Consider the following 19,949-nt stretch of genomic DNA (forward strand, 5'->3'; position numbering starts at 1 on the left):
TCTTTTTTTTTTTTTTTGAGACAGAGTCTCACTCTGTCGTCCAGAGTGGAGTGCAGTGGTGCGATCTTGGCTCACTGCAAGCTCCACCTCCCGAATTCACGCCATTCTCCTGCCTCAGCCTCCTGAGTAGCTGGGACTACAGGTGCCCACCACCACACCCGGCTAATTTTTTTGTGTTTTTAGTAGAGACAGGGTTTCACCATGTTAGCCAGGATGGTCTCGATCTCCTGACCTCGTGATCCACCCGCCTCGGCCTCCTAAAGTGCTGGAATTACTGGCGTGAGCCACGGCTCCCGGCTTCTTCCAAGTCTTTCTTTACTGGTATTTCCTACCTAACCTTTAAATATTGAAGTTTCTGTGCATGTTTCTGGGAAGTGGTCTGGGAAGCACTGCATCCATGGCCAGCCACCTCGTGCTCAACAATGGCACGAAGATGGCCATCCTGGGGCTGGGCACCTGAATGTCCTCTCCAGGCCAGGTGGCCAAGGCTGTGAAGGTGGCGACTGATATCAGGTACTGCCACATCGACTGAGCCCAGGTACCAGAATGAGAATGAGATAGGGGTGGCCATTCAGGAGAAGTTCAGGGGACAGATGGTGAAGCATGAGGAGCTCTTCATCATCAGCAAACTCTGGTGCACGTACCATGGGAAGGGCCTGGTGAAAGGAGCCTGTCAGAAGATGCTCAGTGACCCTAAGCAGGGCTACCTGGACTACTACCTTGTTCTCTGGCCAGCCAGCTGTAAGCCTGGGAAGGAATCCTTCCTATTGGATGAGTCAGGCACGTGGTTCCCAGTGACACTGACATTGTGGACACATGGGTGGCCATAAAGAGCTGGTGGATGAAGGGCTGGTGAAAGCTTCTGGCATCTCCACCTTCAACCATCTCCAGGTTGAGGAGATATTAAACAAACCTGGGTTAAACTATAAGCCAGCAGTTAACCAAATGGAGTGCCACCTGTGCCTCACTCAGGAGAAGTTAATCCAGTACTGCCACTCTAAAGGCATTGTGGTGACTGCCTGTAGTCCCCTTGGCTCTCCTGACAGCCCCTGGGCCAAGGCTGAGAACCCTTCCCTCCTGGAGGATCCCAAGATCAAGGCGATCATAGCCAGGCGATCCAGGTTGGGATCCGGTTCTCAGGTAGAGGAACTTGATGGTGATCCCCAGATCTGTGATACCAGAATACATTGCTGAGTCACAGACTTTGAAACAAGCAGCCAGGATATTACCATCTTATTCAGCTACAACAAGAACTGTAGGGTCTGTGCCTTGGTAAGCTGTGCCTCTTATAAGGATTACCTCTTCCATGCAAAGTTTTGAAGGGGTGGATGCCTGCTCAACCCCAGTGACCTACACTTGTTTTTCCTGCTCATTTTTTTCTTGTAAATGTAGCATGGCCTGTGTCACTCAGTGGTGGAACAACAATCTCTAGACTGACCAGCCAGGGCTTGCTTGTCTAGCTTGATGTTGGGTCTGAGGAGCAGTGTCAGTGGAGTAGAAGTCTATTCCAGTTTCCTCTGCACTTTTTTTTTTTTTTTTTTCACCCAGCTAGGGAAAGTGCAGCTTGCATACTCTTTTGTTGACCAAGGAGAAGCAAAAGCTACAAGGTCAAAATAGTGCCACTAATAGTCACATTTTGACTGCTTGTAACTTTTCGGCAAGACTTCTTTTTGCCTAAAAAAAAAAGTGCTGTTGTGAGCTTAAAAATTTTTTGATATTTCTCAGGGCTGTCTACTACCATTTTAACTTCCACTCCCCCATGTTCTTCAAACCCTTGTGTTATTGTGTGTGTGTGTGTGTTCGGTTACAGGAATTTGGGTGTGCAAAAGTGTAAATTTCCTTTTTAAACATTTCTCATGTTCTCATTTCTGCTGATAACTCAGTTACTTTGGCTCAGGGTTTCTCAACATCAATACTCTTCACATTTTGGACAGGATAATTCTTTGTTGTGAAGGTTGTCCCATATGTTTTGGGATGTTTAGTAGCATCCCTGGCCTCTACTCACAAGATGCCAGGAGCCTCCTGCCCTTCCTAGTTGTGCCAACCACAAAATGTCTCCAGATCATATCAAATGTCCCTGGGGGTATAAAATTGTCCTTGGCTGAGAACCACTGCATTTAGCTTAAACTCAGTCTCTTTGGGGGTACCTAGTCATTTTGTTTCACCTCACCTTCCTTTTCCTTCCCGTCTCCCTGGGGGTGGTCAGAGGCTCTGGAAGACTTACACATAACCTTGACATTGGCAGAGAAACCTTTGATCTGCAATTACTTCTCCACTGGCATCCACTGTTGCTGTCACTCAAAGCCTCTTCTCGCAACAGGCTCACTGCAGGACAATTGCTCTGCTGGTTGGCGTCTCCCCTGTTGCTTTCCCGTAGTTCCTGCCTCAACATTGGCCGGTGGCTCTCTAGCTTCTGAAACTCAGCAACATTTTCCCATCTCATCTCTGACTGTGGCTGCCCATCCCACAGCCTCTACTGTGGGAATCTCTCTTCCTCTTCTGCAAGTTGATATTTTAGTTCCCTCTGTGCTCATTCAAGTCCCTGATCACTTGCAGGGGCTCCTTCAATGTGGCATCTGAGTATGAGGTGGGGTCTCATCTCCTTTCTCCTTGAACCTGCCTCATTCTTTCCATTTTACTGCAGCCACTCCATGTTGGCATGGGGTGCCCTGAAAGGCGGCTTCCTCCCAGCAGTTCAGACACAGAGTCTTCCTGCATCTTTCTGAAGGCTTCCATCATCCCTTCTTTCCCAGGGTTTTGGACCCAGAGGGAGCAGCATGTGGAACCCTCTTACAGAGACCACATCACTAACTCCCTTTAGCTGATTGACTCCCCATGTTCTCTCCAGCTCCCTCCCTCAAGTCTTATCATCTCTCTATATTTTGGGACAAGTACTTTTGCAATTAGAGATTAGACTTTGTTGTAAAACACTATGTTCTGAGAGCTTCATGTACTTTTCCTTCTGGAGCTTAAGAAACCTTCCCCCAATCTCCTTCAAATCTGTCTTTGCCATAGGCCTAAAACCTATTTTTGGAACTCAACATAGGCTTTCAAGCCCATTATTTGATTCTTTCATTCGTGCTGGGATTTTTAGTGTTCCTTCTTCACTGGGATAATAAGCGCTAGCATTAAGGTTCAGTAGAAATGATGGAAGTACTGGACAATAAAAGGAAATTACCAAGAAGAAAAAAGATATAAACTATTATTCCACTACGTATGTCTGATTGTTTAACTTTTGCACTTCCTTTTGCAAAAGCCCTATTCAGGGCTCACCAAATATTTCATTTCCATCAGAGCTTAATCTTTTCAGAGGAAGAAGCTAATACTACCTATTGCTGACTTTGAATGGGAGTTTGGGGATATGAGGGTCACAGAGAGATGATTACTGCACCCTTCCTCCAAACTGTGGAGCTGACCATGCCATAAAACAGTTTCAGTCACCAAGAGTGAGCTTCGAGAGGAACCACTGGTGTAGAACTTTCAGTCTATGTGGACATAAGCAATAAAAAATGTGGAGGGGTGTAAAGTGTATGTATATGTGTTTAAAATGTTATTGGCAAAGCCTGGTGGTTTTACTGCCAGTAATGGTCATTCATTTTTTCCCCTGTAATTCTATTCAGCTTCATTCTGGACTGATTCAAATAGGAAGCCGACACGATGTCAACCAAAAATCATTTTAATCTCCAAGTCCCATAAAACAATATAAAATACTCATATAACTCACTTTCCTGGAATGAAGTTTATAGCAACTAAAGTGCTTCCAATTTTATTTTTAGAAACTGGTTCATGCATTTTACATTGAATTAAGCCTAGTTCTTTTCTGTGACAGTTGGAGAGATATTTTAAATCTCAGCCAGTGGGCAAAGAATAATTTGTTTCTGATCTACATTTTTGCTTTGAAGAAACCATCGATTCTATTAATAAAACAAATGCTGTTTTCTTTTCCTTGAGAAGCCACAACGTGCACAGCTTCTGCTTGACAATCTGAGACAAAATAAATGTGATAAAATGGATTTTATATTAAAATGAGCCAACCTGACATGAAAGTCAAGGGACTGGTCCCAAAGAGTGACAATTACATTTACTACATTCCAGAATCAGCAATGCATTATGGTCCCTGCCTGCAAGTGCTTCTGAATGGAATTTCAAAGCCCTTGCAGATCCATATGTAGCCTTTCAAGATAAACTGTACATCAGCTAATTCCTAAACCTCAAAACTACTGCCCATAGACAAAAGCATAATTTAGAAAAGAAACTCCCATAAAAATACACAGATGAAATATAGGTTGAAAATGGTGTGTAATTACTGGTACATTACTGGTCATTACTGGTGTGTTAAGAGTCTGCTCTGATTAAAGAGATAATAAATCTTCAAGGAATTAAATAATTCTTAAAAGGCAAAATGACACTTAATGATGGATTTCTATGACCCACTAGGAAAAACAGAAAACCACATTGTATGTGGGTAATTAAAAAAAAGTTTCTTGGCCGGGCGCGGTGGCTCAAGCCTGTAATCCCAGCACTTTGGGAGGCCGAGACGGGCGGATCACTAGGTCAGGAGATCGAGACCATCCTGGCGAACACGGTGAAACCCCGTCTCTACTAAAAAATACAAAAAACTAGCCGGGCGAGGCGGCGGGCGCCTGTAGTCCCAGCTACTCGGGAGGCTGAGGCAGGAGAATGGCGTAAACCCGGGGGGCGGAGCTTGCAGTGAGCTGAAGATCCGGCCACTGCACTCCAGCCCGGGCGACAGAGCCAGACTCTGTCTCCAAAAAAAAAAAAAAAAAAAAAAAAAAAGTTTCTTGAAAGACAGGATAAACACTGACTATCATATTTGCTGCAAATGTGGAGATCAAATGACAAGTAAATCGTTGGTAAACCCCTCGCAGTCTGGAATCAGCTCAGAAAAAACAGAAAGGAGAATTCAGAAAAGCCACAAGGATGAGAACTGTGGGCTGATAGATGACAACCCCCAAAATACAACTGCTGAAGAGGTTTAGATGCAAACCTCAAACCACTTGTATTAACTAATTGACCCTCAGCATGTGGCACTGATCAATCATTTACATCCTGACTGGTGAGTTCTTTTAAAATGATTGTTTTTATGGTTGTATTTATTTTCCTCAACTTTTTATTTTGGAAACTTGCAAACCTCCAGAAATGTTGAAAGAATAGGAGGATAAAAACCCTTATATCCTTTATCTACATTTACTGATTGTTAATATTTTATCACATTTGTGATACATTTGTGCACTCTTTGTACATATTCCCCCAATCATTTGTAAGTAAGTTACAAATATTAGACTCTTCCTGTTCTACATACTTGAGTATATATCTCTTTAGAGCAAGGACATCCTCTCACATAGCCACAATACTGTTACCACACCAGGACATTTAACATTGTTATAAATTTACTGTCTTTTATACAAAACATATTTGCATTTCCCAAATTGTTTCCAAAATATTCCTTATAGGATTTTTTTTTTCTGATCTAGAACCATCAAGAATCATGCACTGTATTTTGTTGTCCTGTATCTTTTGCCCTTTAATTTAGAACAAGAGTGAGCAAATATTTTCTGTAAAGTGAAAGATATGAATACAAATATTTCTATATATTACAAATAGCATATAATAATATAAATATTCTAAGTTTTGCAGCCCATACTGTCTCTGTTGCAACTGCTTAACTATGGTGTTGTAGCACCAAAGCAGTCATAGACAATATATAAAGGAATGAATGTAATTGTGTTTCAATAAATTCATATAATTTTCAAGTGCCATGAAACATTTTTCTAATTTTTTCCAGCCATTAAAAAATATACAAACCATTTGTAGATCACAGGTCATCAAAAGCAGTAGGTGGCAGGATTTGCCCTACAGATCAGAATTTGATGATACCATATCTAAAACAATCCTCTGCCTTTTTGTTAAAGGAAACATTTTACTGACGTATATGGAAATGCACACACTTTTAAGTGGAGAGCTTGGCGACTTTTCCACAAGGTGAATAGGGTCATGGAACACAACTCAGAATAAGAAATAACTGCGACTTTATTTCATTTTTTAAAAACTCCACTTATTTATGTTATGTATGTGGATTCAAAGGTGGTTAGCACCAGGTCTAAGGCTGCTGTTATAGAACCCTTCCAGAAATGGTTTTAACTGTTATTATTAGAGTCCTCATCCTCTGCAGTAAACTGAATATCTCAGTCTTGATAACGATCCTGCCCTTTGGGCCAGGCCAGCTAATATGTGTGACAAAGTCATGCATGGAACCATTTCAGACAATATGCCAATTCCTGTAGATTCCATGAATGATTTCACCCCTTTTTGTAGAGTTCTCTTCTGGCTCTCTGCATTACCTCAGAGAGTGCCCAAGCCTGATAGGCAGGAAGATGCTGCTTAAAGAATGGACTTAAGAAAAGGTAGACGTCAGCAGGCCCCGGGATCTGGGAGGTCTGGCTTTGTTCACAGGCTGGAGGGTAGCCAGGAGCTGTCATCCCTGGTGGGTAACTGGTTGATGAGACTACCTAAGACAGTTTCTTTTTACCTTGTTTGCTGCATTTTATTTACCATGGGGGACAAAATTTCTCGGCTTTGTAAAAGCAAAACTTGGAAAGTTTCCTTTAGACATGTGAATGGTCATGAGTGACTCGTGGGATCTCCTCCTGATACGGAAATAAGCTGCCTCACAAGTTCCTAGCTTTTCTGTTTACTCCAGGCATCTTCAATATGTTTATAATATTTCTAGAGCTTATCCCTAGTGTGAAGTGGGGATTAATCCATTTTTTTTCAGGACACAGAGCCAAACATCAATTAGCTTTTCTGAAAATGGCAGAATTTCTTGGATGATATGTGTCCTAGGCATATTGATATCAATATGTGTCCTAAGCAATCATCCAAGGATACATAATTTTTTTTTTTCTTTGAGATGGAATCTCACTCTGTCACCCAGGCTGGAGTGCAGTGGCGCGATCTCGGCTCACTGCAAACTCTGCCTCCCAGGTTCATGCCATTCTCCTGCTTCAGCTTCCCGAGTAGCTGGGACTGCAGACGCCCGCCACCATGTCCGGCTAATTTCTTGTATTTTTAGTAGAAACAGGGTTTCACCGTGTTAGCCAGGATGGTCTTGATCTCCTGACCTCATAATCTGCCTGCCTCGGCCTCCCAAAGTGCTGGGACTACAGGCGTGAGCCACTGCGTCTGGCCGGACACGTAATTTGAGAGAGGTACAATCAAATAAAAGGTGTTCTTGCTTTGAGGCTTAGCATGTGAGTTCAGTGGCTTTCACATTGGTGAATGTATTTGAAGAAGCTTAATCCCAGGACAATGTCCACTGTAGATTTATAATATTCTCCTAGAATCTCACACTCACGTTTCAGAATAAAGACCCCTCTGGAGGTCTAACTTTGAGAGACCTGAATCAACACCGAAGAACTGAACAGACTCAGAGTCAGCTTCGCTCCTGGGGTTCTCAGGCCCTTTCTTCTTTTCTACTCTCAGACCTAAGTTTATGTTAATATCCATCACTGCCCTCTCCCTTAAACTATTTCTACTTGGCTGAAGGCATTTAACTATTAATTCTTCGATTTTATTGAAAATTTTTTTCTATGTTCACATTCCAAATATTAAAACGGCACAATTAAGCTAACCAACATGGCAAAGGACCTATCCCTACTAGAGAACAGAAACCAGTCAGACAGTGCATACTGGGGAATTCCAGGTTGGGAAGGAAAAAAGATGCCATGAATCCTGATAGCTTCTTCTTTTTAAGTTTGTTTATGATGATGCAGCTCGAAAGATGATTGGCTTTCTTCTTGTAATTTGTAACAGGACAAGGTTATCTGTTGTTAAGTAAATCCCTTTCTCTGGCTTTCTCATTTAGCTTGTGTTTCCAGGATCAAAGCATCATAAATAACCAATGAAGAAAAACACCACCTAAACATTAAGAGACAATTTCCATAAACGTTCACATTAAAAATGCATGATTGGTATGAAGATTTAATTGTAGCCACAGTGTAGTTTCTGTCTTTTGCTGCAGTCGTATTTTCCTTTGTGTCGTCTGTCCTATTTAACTTTGAAGCCCACTAAAGATGAAAAATGGGCATTCATGGAGCAGGCGCACATGGCTTTAGCTGTTTGGTGGTGGAGCTGGTGTTTCCCCCTCTGTAGCATCAGCCTTTGTATTCTCAGCAATGAACTTTAATAAAACAACCTTAAATCTGAGAGATGGTGGAGAGAAGAGAGAGCAGTAGATGTTAGCTGACTTTAGTATTTGTTTTGTCTGTAAGCGTGGTAAAATAGACTAATGCACAACTAACCACTCCTTCTATCCCCACTATGTCATTTCCAGAGTTATGTAAAATTGTGTCAGAGATACTCAATTAATGAGCTTTCTGAGCCATGGTAGTAATATAGATGTGGTGTTCATACGGTGACTTTCATTTAATCACAACCAAACAAGAACTCTTGCATGATAGAGAAAATGACCTACAATAGACTACTGATGACTGTTATTATTGTTGTTGTTGAGGCAAGCTGAGGAGAATGTAAAGAATACTAACCATTCTTTTTTATAACATATTAGTAAACATACTAACATGTAGTTGTGAAACGGTTAAAGTTGTGGGGAATATAAGCAATATAAGCCTTTTTATTTTTTATTGTTGGCTACTAAATTTTGTTCCATGTAGATAGGCTGCTGGGGTTTCTGTGGGAAATGTTACATTGGCTAGTAAGCCTTGGGAAAATTGCAAGGCTCAAGTCAGGCATCCTCCCAAGATCTCAGAGTTCAGAACTATTTGGCTGTCTGGGAAGAAAGGTTGAGAAATGTCCCCTTGATTTCCACTGGAAAGGGCTACCTTGAGACTTGTTTTCTTTGCCTTCCAGCACCAGAAATGTGAAGTGCTGAGATACTTCAAGTCAAAGAAGTGAAAGGGTTAAATAAAGCATGGCCGTGATAGGCTAAGGATGAAGAGAGACCTAAGAGTTAGGTGAGAATTGACTAGTTTAGTGTCTAAGAGGAGGAAAGAAGCATCTAATTAGATTGGGGCCAGGAATTTTAAATGAGAGACATTCTGATGATTTTATGAATATAGTTTTTCTTCCCAGGTATATCCCAAATTCCATAAAGGAATTTAAAGAACCTTATAAAGATCCTTTATTTCCATTTGTCTTCCACATAGAATTTCAGCAGGAAGACTTGCACAAAGTGATGGATCAATACATTTCTGTCAACTCATACTTTAAAAGAAAAATATTTTAAATATTTATAAATATTTAAAAATATATTTTTAAAATATAAAATATTTTAAAAATATCATATTTTTTAAAAATATGATGATGTTTTGCCTCTGTGTATATTTTGGGAATTATTTGATATGAATCTTGCAGTAGATTGAGACCATATTGTTTATTGTATATGGCATGTGAGAATTAACTGTAGAATGGGTCAAGAAATAACCTCACCTAGTTTTTAATCCTGACATTCTAGAGCCTGTCTGCCCTGTGAGATGTTTGGAGAAACAACACTGCCACCTTCTGGTAGATACATGTCATCTTTCTCTCTGCCCACCAATGGCACCCTGGCTCACCCATGTTTACATCGATACAGACCTAATTTGATTTGAAATTTTGCAAACTTTAAATCAAGTCTAAATAAAATCTTAGATAATAAGGCCGAAGATCAAAGGCACGGAAAGAAGGCCTCCTTTTTGGAAAGGGTTATGATTTTGCTATCAAAGAAAAATCGTATCCCATTTCTACTGTGATGTGATACTGTCTTTAAGACTTACTACTTTACTGGGGTGTTCTAATAGACCTTCAAATGAGCAAGAATGCTCCAGCCTTAGAGCTGGGGATGATGGGAGTAGGCGGAGCAAGAGTATGGGGAAAAATTCACTGACAAGTTGTATCAGTCATGAAAAAACAAATGGGTGAGTAAACTGCCTAAGTGATGAACTGGTGAACAGAATTTTCTACACTGTATTTTTGGATTGGTAGTTTATCTTGTTTGGTGTTAAATGTGTGTAGTCATGGTTACTTGACTAGTTCACTGGAAACCCATGTAGACCCATAGTCTTCTAGAGTGGGGCATATAGTAGGTGTCAATAAGAACTAGTTACATTAATTAATAAATGAGAACATATCTTTGCTTTTTAAATTTTTTTATTTTTTATTTTTTGAGACATAGTCTCACTGTGTCACCCAGGCTGAAGTGCAGTGGCACGATCTCGGCTCACTGTAACCTCCACCTCGTGGGATCAAGCGATTCTCCTGCCTCAGCCTCCAGAGTTGCTGGGATTACAGGTGCATGCCACTACACCTGGCTATATTTTTTGTATTTTTAGTAGAGACAGGGTTTCACCATGTTGGCCAGGCTGGCCAACTCCTGACCTCAGGTGATCTGCCCACCTCGGCCTCCCGAGGTGCTGGGATTAGAGATCTTTGCTTTTATATTTTATCTCTGAAATACTGTGCTGAGAATGAGGCTGGAGAAGGTAAATTTTTATTTTCCTAATCTTTCTTACTCATTCCCCAATCCAAACCCTATGGCAACTGCTCATAAAGGTAGGCCAGTGCTAACGAATCAGTTCTATTAATTTTTTCACCACTTGATCCATGTTAGGAAACAAAATTAGCTGGGTGTAGTGGCACACACTTGTAATCCCAGCTACTCGGAGGTTGAGACAGGAGAATCATTTAGAACTCGGGAGACAGAGGTTGCAGTGAGCTGAGATCTTGCCACTGCATGAACAATTGTTTGGGTGACAGAGGGAGACTCAGTCTCCAAAAAAAAAAAGAAAGACATTGGAATACACAAACAAACAAGATTAATCAGGATTAATGTCTTTTCAAGGTAATGTTAAAGGTAATGCTAGAACCACTGCTGGGGATTATGTTCCTATCAGAATATGCACCTTTGTCTTTGACTAGGCTATTTTACAATTTTGTAGAGATCAAAGTTAACTTGTACAAAACTGATAGCAATGAAAATATGTCCATAGACATATAAATAAATCCTGTCCAGTGGAAAGTTAATTGACTTCTCCCCGTGTCCACACACAAAAAAGCACCAATTTTGTTTCCATTTGCAAATCCATTTCACTCTTCCTGATCTATAAATGTCTCTGCTTTTTGACTTCCTCTGAACCTGTTGTTAATGAAGCCTTGTTCTCTCAATCACCAAGCAATTGAGCTATGGGATTTCATGTTGAGTAATTAGCTTCTACTAGTATTTTATCTGCTACCTCATTTAATTAATGAGTTAAATGAAAGTTTGACATAAGCATGTTTTACATTTGCATGAGAATCATGATTGTTCCTCCTCTCATCCCCAAAGATCCTTCAGCACCCAATATTAAATAACAGGCTGAAGGAGGAGTCTGTGGGGCTTTTCTTATTTGGTTTTTATGGGAGTTGCATCATTGGTAATCCGAAGTTTTGTTCCCTTCCCCTCCCTGAAGTAGAGGGTGCAACTGAGAGTGACTGAGACTACCCACCTTCCCACGTGGTCTTCCCATGTGATCACTTGGTGATCCTGTGTTTGTGCAAACCATTTCTGAAACTCCTCTGCTGGAAGTACCTTCAAAATCTGCTGCAGAGTCTTCAGATTTGCAGCATGGTGTGAAATTCACTAGACATCAGGCTTTGGTATTGGTCAGACCTGCTTCAAATTCTAGCTCTCCATGCACTAGGTAGAAGTTATCAGATGTTTCTGTTTACTCATCTGTAAAACAGAGCTGTTACAGAGTGAATGAAACAATGTGTATTGTACCTGGCATGTAATATGTTCTCCATAAATCTTACCTATTATTGCTACATAGAGAGAAAAACATAGGACCTCCTTTCTTCCTTGGTCCTGCTGACGTGTAGCTCTGTGGTAACACCTCTGGTGCTAATGTTTAAGGCCCGGTTGACATAGACAGGACTACACCCATTTAGGCCTGTGTAGGGCCTGAAGGATGTAGGGGTCTGGGTGGATTGGATCTGGAAATTTCCTGGAGTGAGTAGACCCGGATTTGACCTTTCAATTTCTTGATTGTGAGAAAGCCAGGGTGTGGTGAGTGGCAGATGGTAGCTAACGGCAGTGGCCACGTAACAACTGCTATAGAAATTTTACAAATTTAATAATTGGTATGGCACTGCTGAGTAAAACAAAGCCCTGGGAGAGGGTAGGTGATCTGAATTGGGGGCAAGGGGACATCTTTCCAGACACCCTTAAAGTGGATGCCAAGATGGTCATAGACAGCCAGGTCACCAAGCAAAGAACTTCTTTGCCTTCCTTCTGATGGGTTTTGTCTGATGGGAACAGCTAATATGGAGAATTTTTTCAGCTGTAGGCTCTACCATCCCACCCTTCTAATACAGATTTCAACTGCTGGTAGATTTTACTATAGAACCAGGACAGAAACAAAAAGGAAGCTTAAGTATCACAGCAGCCAGTGACACCACTGTTCCTTTGAGACACCTCAAAGGTGACAGTTATACAAACTACATTTATTCACTCCTTTTCCCTCAACAAATAATTTCCATATAATATGAAGAAGTGACTCTGAAATTTGCATTTTTAGGCAGAAAAAGGAATTCTGATATCAGTGAACCAATGTATCTGAATTTTTATTTAAAGAGGCTATAAAAGAACATTCTGGATATTATGTGTATCATTATTTTGGTTACTTTGCAGTGTTACTGATGTTTAACTTCAAATATCCAGTAGAGGGCATGAAAGGAATTGGTTTTGTTTGGGCTCACTATATTGAAGATAGAATTTGAATAGAGGAAATGAAAAACCAAATGGATTATACATTGCAGCTTTCAGACACAGACTGACAAATAATCTTCAGATATCAACCCAATATATATTGCAACTTTTCTTTTTTCTTATATCATATCTTATATCCTTCATTTAAAATTACTTAATCCTTGAGAATTAGATTTCCTAAGCTATTGAATAAAATACATATGAAATCATTAAATATCACTGATTTGTATTCACATCTATTAGAGACAAACCTGAAGAATACACCGAACTTTAGTACATAATGTCATAGTATCCACGAAAAGCAAAGTTCTACCTTCTGGCAGAAACCCTTCATCTTTAGAATGCAAGACTGCTCTCAGCATCCCCTTCCTGCTTCAGATCTCAAGTCAGGCGCTGGAAGCAGGACAAGAACCTTTCATAATCAGCCTTGGTGCCAAGCTTGACTCAGGATTGACTTATCAGTTGTTGCTTTCTCACTCATTTGTGACTTTGGTGGAAAAACAAAAGAAAAGCACATACCTGCACTACATTTAATGAGTACCTGCAGTGTGCTAGATACTATATTAGATACTTGAAAAATGATTTTAATCTTTATAATAACCCTACAAAGCCAACTTTATTATCCCCATTTTTCTGAGGCTCACAGAGGTTGCAAATTTCACGGCATTTCCCTGCATGCTGGTCTGCTCTATTTCTCATAAAGTCTTCGGGAAGTAAGAAATAAATCTTTGTGAAAAGATTGGTATCGGGAATTCTTAATTTAAATAATAAAATAACAAACCAGGTCACTTCTATATCTATATATTTTGGATATTATCTTCCCCTGTATTTTCCATAATCCAGTCCCACATTTGGTTGATAATAATGTGTGCTTCTATTTTTGTTGTCGTTTAAATTTCTCTTTCTGATTAGCTTCTATAGTAGCTCTTCAAATTAACTGGCACCCCTACATTTTGTAAAACTATAAGTTTGCTCTAGAGTGGCCACCTTGTCACTGCTCTTATGTCATTCTTTTTATAGCTTTTATTCTTTCCTAGTGTTCTTCAGATGAGTTTTAAGGACCACCAACATTTAAAATATTTTCAAGAGTTTGTTTAAAATAGAAATTATTGGGCCTCAACAAAGATCATTTGAACTAGAATCTTCTGGGCTGAAGCTTAAGAATCCACATCTTCACATTCTCCTCAGGTATCTCTCATACACATGAGATTGATGCACTGGCTTAGAAAATGAGAATGACTGAGTTCAGGCAGCACTCAGTAAACCTTAGTTGTCAATGACTACGACTTAGGTTTCAGGCGACTTCACTATCCATGTGTTATTTGTTGGCTACCATGCCAACCACACAGGTTAGTAGAAAAAGCATGTCTTTAAGAAGCCAATGTACCTAGATGTTGATCATTTATTTAGCTTCAGTTTCCAACACTGTAAAATAATGTCTAATTTACAGTAAATGTTGAAGATAAAATGTAATAATATAGGTTTACCACAAAACTAGCACAGTTTCTGGTCCATATTGGAGTCTCAAATAATGATAGGTTCTAATAAGCATGATATCCCATTAAATAGATACAATACTGTTGCTTGGCGTTTGAGAGAATCAAGCTCCATTTATAAAGTGAGATGTTTATTGGGAAAGCATGTTATCATTTGCATTAAATTTGAATTCTAAAGAAAGACCATAATTAAGTATATGTTCTGGAAACAGTTTTCCCAGTAAAGTGATATATAAGTATAATTTGCTTCTTTTATATATATACAGGTTGCCAAATGTTGGGAGATAATTCTTAAAGGATCTCTCACATTGCAGCATGTTTTGTGAGTAAGGTATTGGTTGCCATTTGTTCCGAACTGTCTCTTCAAGGATGTTTGTATAGCAAACAGCCTTAGGCACATAGAGTGCCTTCCCCTAGAGCAGGCATGCTTATTGCCCATTGTAAAAGATTCACGTTCCCCAAACTCAAGAATTCCTATCCTGAAATGCAACCGTGTTCAGGCTTCCTTCTGGGTGCATGTGTGTCACTCCCGTACAGCACGGGAGCAAGAGGTGCTGATTCAAATATGCCAACTCTCATGCTGCTTGCTCTGCTTGCCTCTGACCCAGGAATCTTGTTTTTGTCAGCATCCATGACATTGTGGCTGACCAGCTTGTTAGATTTCAAGTTGGGTAAAATCTCAGACCCATTCATAGTCCTTGACACTGTGTAAAAGTACCTTTAGCACAGGTTTGATACTTTTTTTTTTTTTCTCCTAGCCTAAGTACTTGTCTGGTGAAATCCACAATGACAACTGAAGAAGGAGGTGACTTGACTCAGATTACAGAGCAAGTTCTAAGCTGAGTCTAACCCCTGGACTCATGCTTTTAGCTTTCTGCTCTTTTCTTCAGGCATTGACACTTGGCTAAACATCCAAGGCAAAGAATATGCAGAGAGAATATGAGTTTATCTGGATAGGTAGACATTCTATCATGGAAAAAGAATGTTTTCTATTGAGCTATTGGGCCTCGGGCAAAGCCATCCTTGGCTAATTCTTTTGCTCGCTTTTCCATGAAACAATTGATGGACTGTGCTTCGGTGGTGTTTTCATAGAAAATTCAAGTTCATGAATTGCCCAATGATATACAGCACCAAAGTCATATGATGAAAAGCAGAGTTACCAACATTGCCAACAAGCCTTGGGATAAATGGATGTGCTAAGCTAGTACATAAGAAAGGAATTCTGGGTTCCATTGGAATCAGTGGTGATGGAATTCACAGGTACTTAGTGGATGGACGGTGGGAGAGAGGACAGGTTATGTTTGGGGTGGATGGTGCTTAGGGCCACTTAAAATTAGGAGGTAAGTATAAGAAATAATTTCACTCAAAATACCATTTCCTTATAAGCTGTTCAGTGCATTTTGGTCCACAAAAGAAAAAGTTAAAATCTTGAAAGTGAAAACAGCTGGAGATCATTAAGCAATCACCAAGAGTTTGCAGACCATGGCAGCAAGAAGTTGGGATAGAGTTTTGAAAACAGAGAATGCTTGATTTAAAGACCTGTCAGGGAACTTGGCTGCATTTTGGACATTGCCTCTACGTAGGTCTTACAGTTCCAGTCAATAAAATAAATGCATATTCTTTACTTAAGCTGAGATATTCCTGTGCCAGTAACATTCTCTGAAGGACAAGGAGAGTCCTTCTTTAGTTTAGTATACTTAGTTCATCAGGCATCCAGAGGCTCCAGACTGAACAGATATGGAGAGTACAAATGGTGCAAAGTGTCTCTGTCCTTCAATAGCTCACAGATCAGTAAGGGGAACAGATATATAAGTACATAATCACAGTAGAGTGAGATATGTGCAATAATAAAAGTATTAATAAGTTGCAGAAGTAGATCATAAGGAGCATTAATTCTATCTTGTAGTAAAGAGTAAAGAAAAGCTTCACAAAACAGGGGACATCTTATGTTGATTTTCTTGTTTTCCCTATTTAATATGAGCCACTAGTAGATCCTTTGTTTCCTTCTTTTAATACGACCTAAAATGAAGGTCCTTCCTATTAACAGGGGAGACCTAGTCTTCCCTGTTAATAGCATAACCCTCTTAAAAAAGTGGATGTTCTCTTTCTTCATTTCACTTCATGGAGGAAATAATTTAAAGTATGTAGTAAGTTTTTTGCCTATTTGAAATGTTTTTCAACTGTACAGATTTAATAAATCAATACCTTATGCATATGATTACACAATTTCTGAATGATTGTACAATATCAGTTATTTATCAAGGCAATTCACTTCTTTGGCATAACTATGCTGAAGACCAGTTTATTTACTGAGCACGGGTTCGAATTGAGCTTAACAGGTGAGCCACTGAAACTTGGGGACTGTGAAGATCCTACAATATCTTTTGGAACTAAAGTCTCACACCACAGGTACCTCTAATCTTGATGATGAATGTTAATTTGGGTTCCACAGAAACATAAAAGTTGCTAGCTTTTTTTTTTTTTCCATTTTAGTCAGTGTAATCTCATGTACACTCTCCACTTCTAACCACAGAGGGTTGGATTGGAAGTGGATTCCATTCTGTTAACAGAAAAGCAATTACTTAACGTATAAATTTATAAAGGAGACTTTATTTCTTATAAAGGGTTACAGCCTGCAAGGTGGCCATTCTGAAAGGCTGGGAAGCATAGCCTCTGGCCAAAGCCCAGACACAGGCACTTCAAGGGAGAGAAAGAGGAGACAGGAATTTATGCTGATTTCGATTCTTTGTGATAGTGCTGAGTATTTTCGTAGATAATCTTCCCCTTTGCTTTTGGGAGTGTCCTCTGGGTAAAATGCCCAGGCACTTGGAATTCACTTCCTCAAAATTCTTTTATTTTTCCTAGGGACTTTAAAAGCATAGCAAGAACCTTATTTATTTGTTATTTCTCTTCAACTTCCTTCATCAATTTTTCCCACAGTTTGTCCATGTAAGTGTTTGAAGATTGACTTGTTCTCCTGGGAGTTTAGGTTAAGGGGAGATGGGTGGGGAAGGCGTTCCAAGTAGAAGAAACAGGATGCACATACACATAAGGAATTTTTTAAAAAGCAAGGCATTCAGTAATATCGGGGAACAGTACACAAGGGGTTGAGCAAAAGGGAGGAAATAGGGCCAGAAAGGTAGGCAGGGACCAGTTATGAAAAACCTTGTAAACTATTTCGACCATGACATCAACATAGGTTTCTAAGATGAGGATTGTTAGGATCAGATTTGTGTTTTTAAAAGATCGCTGTGATGGCAATGTTGTGACTAAGATTAGGCACAAAGAGGGAATCGTCTGGTCTATAGCAGGGAGAGAATTCCAGTCCTTTAGTTGAGAGACAGTGAAGCCTTAACTAAGGCAATGGAAATGAGATCAGGGAGGGAAGGACAGGTTTGAAAGCTACTTCAGGAGGGCAAATAAGATTTTTATAAGATAATTGGTTTAAGTGGTGAGTGAGGGTCAGGTGGGAAAGATCATCGAGTTTCTGATTTTGGTGAGGGGCCAAATGGGGAAAGCACAGAAAGGAAGAAATATGGAGAGGTACAGGCTTGAGGGACAAATAGGCCTGACATCACCATGGAGTGTCTAGTTGAAGATCAGAGGAAGTTGGAAATGCAGGTCTGAAACTGAGACTAGAACTTCGGTTGACAATATATAGGTGTGGAAAACATTAGCAGTGGAAAACATAGGAGGACGTCTGCTCAGCCAATGAGCTAGGCATCAGGAATTATGTCTTCCTAATCACAGCCTCTGCTGTAGAGGTGAGCCTTAGACAACTTTGTTCATTATTTCACTTTGTTATGAACTTTGTTCATAATGAAACCATTATTTTAACATTCACTTGACAAATGCTTTTTGAATCCCTATTGTGCCAGGCATGAGTGATTGTGTGGTGATGGAGACAGACAAGGTCCCTGCTTCCTGGAGCTCACATTCTAGTTCATGATACAGGTGGCAGGAACAACATATGCAGTGGGCCTTAAGCAGAAAGAACCTGACATGGTCTAGGAACTTCATCATGAAATGAAGCTTGAGAGGTGGGCCAGGGCCAGATCATTTGGGGCCTTGTAGGCCATGCTAATGAGAATAGAGTTCTTTCTAAGTCTCTGAAGATTTGCAAAAAGGACAGTGTTGAAATGGGCTTTATCACATGTTCATCTCCGCTTCTAACCACAGAGGGTTGGATTGGAAGTGGATTCCATTCTGTTAACAGAAAAGCAACTACTCAATTTATAAATTTAGAAAGCAGACTTCATTTCTTATAAAGGGTTACAGCCTGCAAGGTGGCCATTCTGAAAGACTGGGAAGCATAGCCTCTGGCCAAAGCCCAGAAACAAGCACCTCAAGGGAAAGATGAGACAGGAATTTATACTGAACAGGTTGGCCAAGTATACATATTCAATGGGTTACAGAGGAGCTATGAATATTCATGATGAGGGTCATCATGCACATTCAGGTTGAACATGTATGTTACATACAACCCATGTTCACCCTGAGGTGGAGACTTAACATTTAAATGCATTACAGTTAGGCCAGATATGTCAAAAGGTGAATCAGAGACAGGAAGGCACTCAAGTACACAGGCTGTAAAACCTGCCAGAGTCAGCCCATGGCTGGTGGTCTCTAATCAGGAGAAAGTTACAGAAATCAGTCTCTTGTTCAATCAAAACTGTAGTTGTGGCTTGTGAAACAGGGAGTCAGTCAGCGTCTGATGGTGGGTGAGCTGCAGTTATTTCAATATTGCTTATCTTGAGGTCAGTGCTTGTTTAGCTTCAGAGTAAGGAAAAACCTTGTGGCAGTTAGAACTTAGTTTATTTTAAGTGTAGGAGTGCATGACTTAACCCTTGCCTGGTGTGGCCTTAGGTCCTATTTAGAATTTGGTATCTTATTGCCATAAAGAGTCCATTCTGTCAGCCTTATTTTGATATTAACACTGGCAAGTTGTTATGTCTAAACTTCAAAAGGGAGAGGGTATGATGAGGCTTGTCTGACCTCCTGACCCATCATGGCCAGGAACTCAGTTTTTAAGGCTTCTCTGGGGTCCCCTTGGCCAACAGGGGGTCCATTCAGTGGGTTGGGGGGCTTAGGATTTTATTTTTCGTTTTCAATCCTTAGGCTAGCTGGTGATTTCTGACAAAGCCTAGTGCAAAAAGATTATCTGGACCAATGAAGACTTTTTTTTTTTTTTTCCATCAGGAGTTTACACTGATAAACACGGAGTAAATGTGGCAATTGGTAGAGGTTGCTGAAACTGACAAGATGCTGCAAGATAGAGAAAGAACCATTATGGACTGTGTGCAAACTGAAGTTGTGAGAAAGTAGAAAGCATCATGCAGCATAAGTGATGTGGCACAGGAAGACAGAGCACACCCCTGTTCTTTCGTTCCTGTGAGACACCTTTGTTCTTTATTGCCCATGTGTGTCATTACAACAGACTCTTCCTTATTTGAATCATCTCTGTGAACCTCTCTTACAACTGAAGAGGCCCAATTAAAACACCTAGGAAAAGAGAGAAGGGGACAGAGTTCACTGCTTTACCCTCTGTGACCCCGTGGATAAGTCATATTTTTATTGTAGCACTTAGAGTTTCGATTATACTTCTTTATTTGTATGCTTCTCCCACGATTTGCATGACTTACTCATTTTGGTACCTACAGTACTGACCATCATGCCTTGCACATTATTTG

At 40.2% G+C, this 19,949-nt stretch overlaps 1 long non-coding RNA gene and 1 pseudogene across 1 annotated transcript in view; one reads left to right on the top strand and one right to left on the bottom strand.

Annotated features, from left to right (window-relative positions):
- Positions 1-397: 397 nt before the first annotated feature.
- On the top strand, positions 398-1,339 carry LOC126959110 (aldo-keto reductase family 1 member B1-like; annotated as a pseudogene).
- A 5,722-nt stretch (positions 1,340-7,061) lies between these two features.
- The window catches only part of LOC126959113 (uncharacterized), a 455,629-nt gene continuing 442,741 nt past the window's right edge, over positions 7,062-19,949 (bottom strand). Inside the window, exons 6-7 of the long non-coding RNA XR_007727484.1 lie at positions 11,502-11,741; positions 7,062-8,222 (exon numbers count right to left, since the gene is read on the bottom strand). This is a non-coding gene — a long non-coding RNA (uncharacterized LOC126959113). The remainder of the gene's footprint in view (positions 8,223-11,501; positions 11,742-19,949) is intronic.

The sequence above is a fragment of the Macaca thibetana genome, chromosome 7 (genome assembly GCF_024542745.1).
Source record: "Macaca thibetana thibetana isolate TM-01 chromosome 7, ASM2454274v1, whole genome shotgun sequence".
Classification (NCBI taxonomy): domain Eukaryota; kingdom Metazoa; phylum Chordata; class Mammalia; order Primates; family Cercopithecidae; genus Macaca; species Macaca thibetana.